Below are 5,914 nucleotides of genomic sequence, written 5' to 3'. Positions count from 1 at the left end.
ACCCCATTTATGTGCGACATAACAATGGCTCCACTGCCAAGGTTAGGGGTTCCACTATTGATAATCGATGGGTGGTGCCATATAATCCTATATTATCAATAATTGTTAATGCACATATAAATGTTAAGATATGCTCCACAATTTCAGCTGTAAAGTGTGTCTACAAGTACATCTACAAGGGGCATGATAGGGCAACTATAAGAATTCATACGTCGGTGCAAGGCGTTGAAACGGAGAATGTTGATGAGATAGATATGTATGTGGATGACCGCTATGTATCTCCATCTGAGGCTTGTTGGAGGATTTTTTATTTTCCTTTACACAGTGATGCACCAATTGTACAGAGATTGAGCGTGCATGTTTCGGATGGTCAAACTATGATATTTTGAGATAATGACAACCAAAATGATGTCTTGCAAAGGGAGGGCATGGAGGATGTAGATCATTTGAGGATTTGCGTTCTTTAAATGGTGTATTGTTCCCCACCTTCAAGGCAGCATGAATTACAAGAGGTATCCTAGAGGATGATGGGGAATGGTTTGCTTGCATGGAGGAAGCTTTAAGTACACATACAAGCTTGCAGTTGAGGCATTTGTTTGTGACAATCCTATTGTTTTGGGAGACTTCCTCCCCTGATTACTTATGGGAGAGACTTTGCCAGTCTTTGTCTGATGACTATCGACACGGATTGGAGAGGAGATATGAGTCCTTGGATGAATGTGCATAGAAGGGTATGCATTACGAGATTTGCAAAAAAAAAATTTGTACATTTGGACAAAGTTTATCCGAATATCCTGGAATTCCAATGCCTAATGAGTGCTTTTTTCCGCCTCATGATAATACTTTGATTGTCCACGTGCAATGATTTGATGCCTATGAAAGAGCTATTCACATCACGTGCAATGGAGTAGAGTCTGAATGAAGATCAAAGAATTGCCTTTTAGACAGTTCTAAATGCATTGGCTGTTGATGGTGGAGTTATTTTCTTCCTGGATGGGGCTGCAAGGACTGCAAAAACATATTTGTATAATTGTTTTTTGTCACGATTGCGTGGCCAAGGAGATGTTTCATTGGCTACATCATCTTCAGAGATTGCATCATTGCTATTACAAAATGGATGCACCACACATTCTAGATTCAAGATACCCTTGGAGTTAAACAATTGTAGTACATGCAATATCCCTGCTCAAGGTCAGCTTGCTGAATTGCTTAGACTATGTAAGCTCATTGTGTGGGATGAGGCTCCCATGATGCATCAATATGCCTTTGAAGCTTTGGACAGGCCTTTGCAAGGCATCATGTGTTCAAAAAGGCCATTTGGTGGTAAGGTGATACTTCTTGGGGGAGATTTTAGACAAATCTTGCTAGTGGTGTTCAATGGAACACGTGCTGACATTGTTGATGCTACACTCTATCGATCACACTTATGGCCATATGTGAAGATTCTTATATTGACATGTAACATGAGTGTGGGGGATGGTGATGTTGCAAATGATGCCTACAGACAATGGCTTATAGATAAAGGAGATGGGACTTTGGTAATTGATGGTGAAGATAGAATAGAAATGCCCCATCACATGGTGCTTTCTTCATCTTCAGTGGATGGATTGATAGGTTGCATCTATTCAAAAATGGATAGAGATGTGGATCATGATAAATACTTCAAAGAGCCTGAGGTTGATAGTCTCAATGCTAGTCCTTGTATGCAATGAAAGGTGATGTTGTGACATACTTTAGCACTAAATCTGTGAAGGGAAACTCCACGCAACATGCTTCCTTATACTCCGTGGAGTTTTTGAATAGTCTCACCTTGGGTGGTGGATTCCCAACACATTGCTTGGAGTTAAAGATGAATGTACCCATAATTCTACTACAAAACGTTGATCCAAGTCGGGGTCTATACAATGGGACATGATTGGTGTGCAAGGGATTTCAAGGAAGGATCTTAGAGACAAAAATTATCACATGTACGCATGTTGGGGCCAGGGTTTTTATCCCTCGAATATGTTTTGTGTACTCTGGTACAAATTTGCCATTTTTTCTTAGACGGAGATAGTTTCCAGTCAAATTGGCTTTTTGCATGATGATAAATAAGTCATAGGGCCAAAGCATATCATTGGTGGGTCTTTACCTAGTGACTCCAGTCTTCACTCATGGACAATTATACGTTGCACTCTCACGTGCGCGTTCAGCTACTGGAGTGCAGATTCTCTTAGGGAACTTTGATGCAAATGGCAGAAATGCATTAACAACGAACATTGTATACAAAGAGATATTGAACAATTCCATGTGAAGCTCCATTCCTTCGCCTCATTGATGTCTATTTTGTGTTCCAATTAATATATTGTGAATTAATTTATCTTTCCTCTCCATGTCATATCATACTCTGTCATGTGAGTGCTCCATCCCATCTTCTCATCGCTTTTTTTTGGGGTTTCCACTTTGTTGTATAGGTCATGGATCACTACAAGTACATCTTTGAGGTATCCTTTGATATAAACATAGAAAATGATACATATCGTGGTATGTTTTTGTCCATTAAGTCATTGTGTGATGCTTATCGTATTCGTTTTTGAACCTTGAAGTATTTTTTGTTCCTTTAGCAGAGCCACATTTTTGGTGTGCACCTTTGTCACACACAAAAATTGTCAAGACCATTCGCAAACACTACAAGATGAGGTGTGTGCACATGAAAGTAGGAATTGGCTAACCATAAAGTAAGATGGATGGTTTTGATCCATTCTAATGTGTTGTGAATTGTAGGAAACTTTGATCAATCGATGCTTTCATGTTGCTTATTTTGGCATACTCATCCGACATTGAGTACGATGTATACTCAGTTAGGAAAGAGTGTGTCTCCTCCAAGGAGCAAGATGATGTTCGGTGGTTTGCAACGTACGAAGGATACTCCATTCCGGATGATTTGGAATACCTTCAAAGTTCAAATTCTCTGTGCTCATCTACCAGATTTACTTGCCTAAAAAACTTGCACACTTAGCATTGTCATACGTGTTTAGAATAACTGGTGCGTACAAAGTGTTAGAGTTTGGTGCTTTGATTGCATTGTGTGAAAAAATTCTTGCTTTTTTCATTGCTTTCATTGTTTTGTTCAGGAGATAATCAGCCTTGGGATGGTAAAACGGTTCGTAATTTAGCGATGGAGAAACTTCAAGCCAGTTTTCAATTACATGATGAAGCGAGTTGCCTTAATTTTTCTTCATAGATCATTTTTGTGGCACAATAGTGTCCCTCATTTAATTTGTTTCTTTGTCACTTATATCGAGAACTTAACCATGGTCATTAAACATTTCTTTAGATATCTTAATACATTTGTTAAGGTCTTCATGTTTATTGTGACTTTTCTAGTTGTCTGTGTAGTAAATCTTTTTTTCTCTACATACAAACCATTTTGTTCCTATTGTAGGCATTGTTTTTTAAGAATGTCAAATTTATGCATTGATCCTCAATGCATAAATTGATCCTCAATTTTGTAGAAGGCTCTATCACGAGAGAGAGAGAGAGAGAGAGAGAGAGAGAGAGAGAGAGAGAGAGAGAGAAAGAGAGAGAGAGTAATATACACTAAGGTAGAGAGAAAACCATATACGTTGCGAAGACGTAAGGTAGACTATAAATTATCTCCATGTATTCTTGCTACACTTGAGCACCTTGGTCATTGTGTAGTATACGCTTCTTTTGGCATTGATGGGGGCTTTCCACAAGCCAAGCTCCCATACCCCTCTTCTCTCGTCTTCACCCCATGAAAACCCCCTCTGTTGTACAACACCTGGATGTGTCTGCTAGAATTACTAAATGGCTAGTTCGTCTGCAAGAGTTTGACTACATGGTACAGGTAGAAAGCACGACAAGGGCAAGTTTGGGGGGACTCATGACCTACCAAGTCTTTGAAAGGAAGGAGAAGCAATCTAAGGAAGGAGAAGCCCGATTACCTCCACTACCACCGATGGTAGAAGGAGCATACTCTCTCTACTTTGATGGAGCCTACAAGCGAGCGTCCAACAAAGCAGCTGCAGGCATAGTGGTCTTTGATGACAAAGGGACAAAGGTATTTTCGTTGGGCCAATTGTTAGATTCACATTCTAACAATGAAGCTGAGTATGCAGCACTAACCAAGGGTCTACAATGGTGCGTCTCGCAAGGTGTACAACACCTTAATGTATTTGGGGATGCTCTACTTCTGGTAAAGCAAGTAAATGGAGCATGGACATGCAAGAATCCTAGTTTAAGGACTCACTTAAGTGGTGTAAAAACCTTGTTGGGTAAGTTTGAAGAAGTTCAAATACACCATATCCCAAGGGCTCAAAACCAAGAAGTAGATGCCCTAGCAAGTGAAAGACTACAGGAAGTGGTGGTTGGAGCAATAAAACTAAAGCTCCCTCTATTTCAAGGCAGTGATGCCTTGCCTGACATCATGCATTTTTTGGAAACAGGGGAATGCCCATCAGATTTAACAAAGGTACAGAAGCAATGGCTGACGCGGAAGGCCACAAGGTATCGAATCATCAATGATGGTTTGTACTGTAAGGGTAAGGACCAAATACTCAGGAAGGTCCCTCTCTCTCACGAAATCACGGGAGTAATTGCTAGCTGTCACGACAGGGTTTGTGGTGGTCACTTTGCCCTAGACATAACAAGTAGGAAAATCTTGCAGGCAGGCTTCATATGGCCTAGCCTCAACCCTGATGTACACCATTGGTGCAAAACGTGTAAGTTGTGTCAAAAGGCCGGCACTAGGTCACTTATGCCTGAACCACAGACACCTATTCTCTCATATGGCCCATTTGAAAAATGGGGTATCGATGCCATTGGGCCATTACCTAGGGCCAACTCAGGAAAATTCTACATTATCATGGGGGTCGACTACATGACTAGATGGGCAGAGGCTACAACCACCACTAGAATCACAGCGGTAGAGATAGCTAAATTTATCTACGAGCACATATGGTGTAGGTTTGGCACACCTTTAGAGATCATCTATGATAGAGGGCCAGGTTTCAGAGCAGACTTGGTAGGAGAATTAATGCAAAAACTGGGCATTACAAGGAGGCACTCTTCACCATATTACCCTCAATGTAATGGCCTAGTTGAAAAGGTAAATGGAATGGTTTCTAAAATTATTACCAAGCAGGTAAACAATCATCCCGGAGACTGGGATAAGTATCTACTACCAGCTTTATGGGCCTACAGAACTTCATTTTGTACATCCTTGGGATTCACACCGTATCATCTAGTATTTGGTAAGGAAGCAATCTTGCCCATTGAAGTGCAACTACAAAGTCTCAGAGTAATGGCAAGCCAACTTCAACAACCCAACATGCATTTGAGAGATCACATCATCAACTTGGAAAGACTGCAGCTGGACAGAGAAGAAGCAATAAATTATTATGCAGCACAAGCAGAGCATAGACGGCTTAGCTTTAACGAGCATCTCCGGAAAAAAGAATTGAAGAAAGGAATGTTGGTGTTCCGCTACGACAATCGCTTCGACACGCGCAAGGATAAGAAAATTCTGCTCCGATGGAAAGGCCCTTTCATCATCAGGAAAAAGTATGCCAATGGAAGCTACCAGCTTATGGAGGCTGATGGAAAACTTCATAAAACCATGGTAAATGGTTGGCGACTTAAACCTTATTTTCTTCGATTTGACCAGGCTCCACCAATTGACATTCTAGATGAGGACACACCATCAGCCGCCACCTCCGACGATAATGATCAAACAGATGAGCTAGAGACATGAATGCCTCTAGCCAAAAGGGGAGGGATAATGATGGGGGCTTTTCACAAGCCAAGCTCCCATACCCCTCTTCTCTCGTCCCCACCCCATGAAAACCCCCTCTTAGGGAGGGAGTGATAAAAGGCATTGGAAAAAGTAAGAAAAAAATAAAGTATGATTATG

The sequence above is a fragment of the Adiantum capillus-veneris genome, chromosome 13 (genome assembly GCF_014529385.1).
Source record: "Adiantum capillus-veneris isolate H3 chromosome 13, ASM1452938v2, whole genome shotgun sequence".
Lineage (NCBI taxonomy): Eukaryota > Viridiplantae > Streptophyta > Polypodiopsida > Polypodiales > Pteridaceae > Adiantum > Adiantum capillus-veneris.
The sequence above is the reverse complement of the archived record's forward strand: the minus strand, read 5'-3'. Positions refer to the sequence as shown.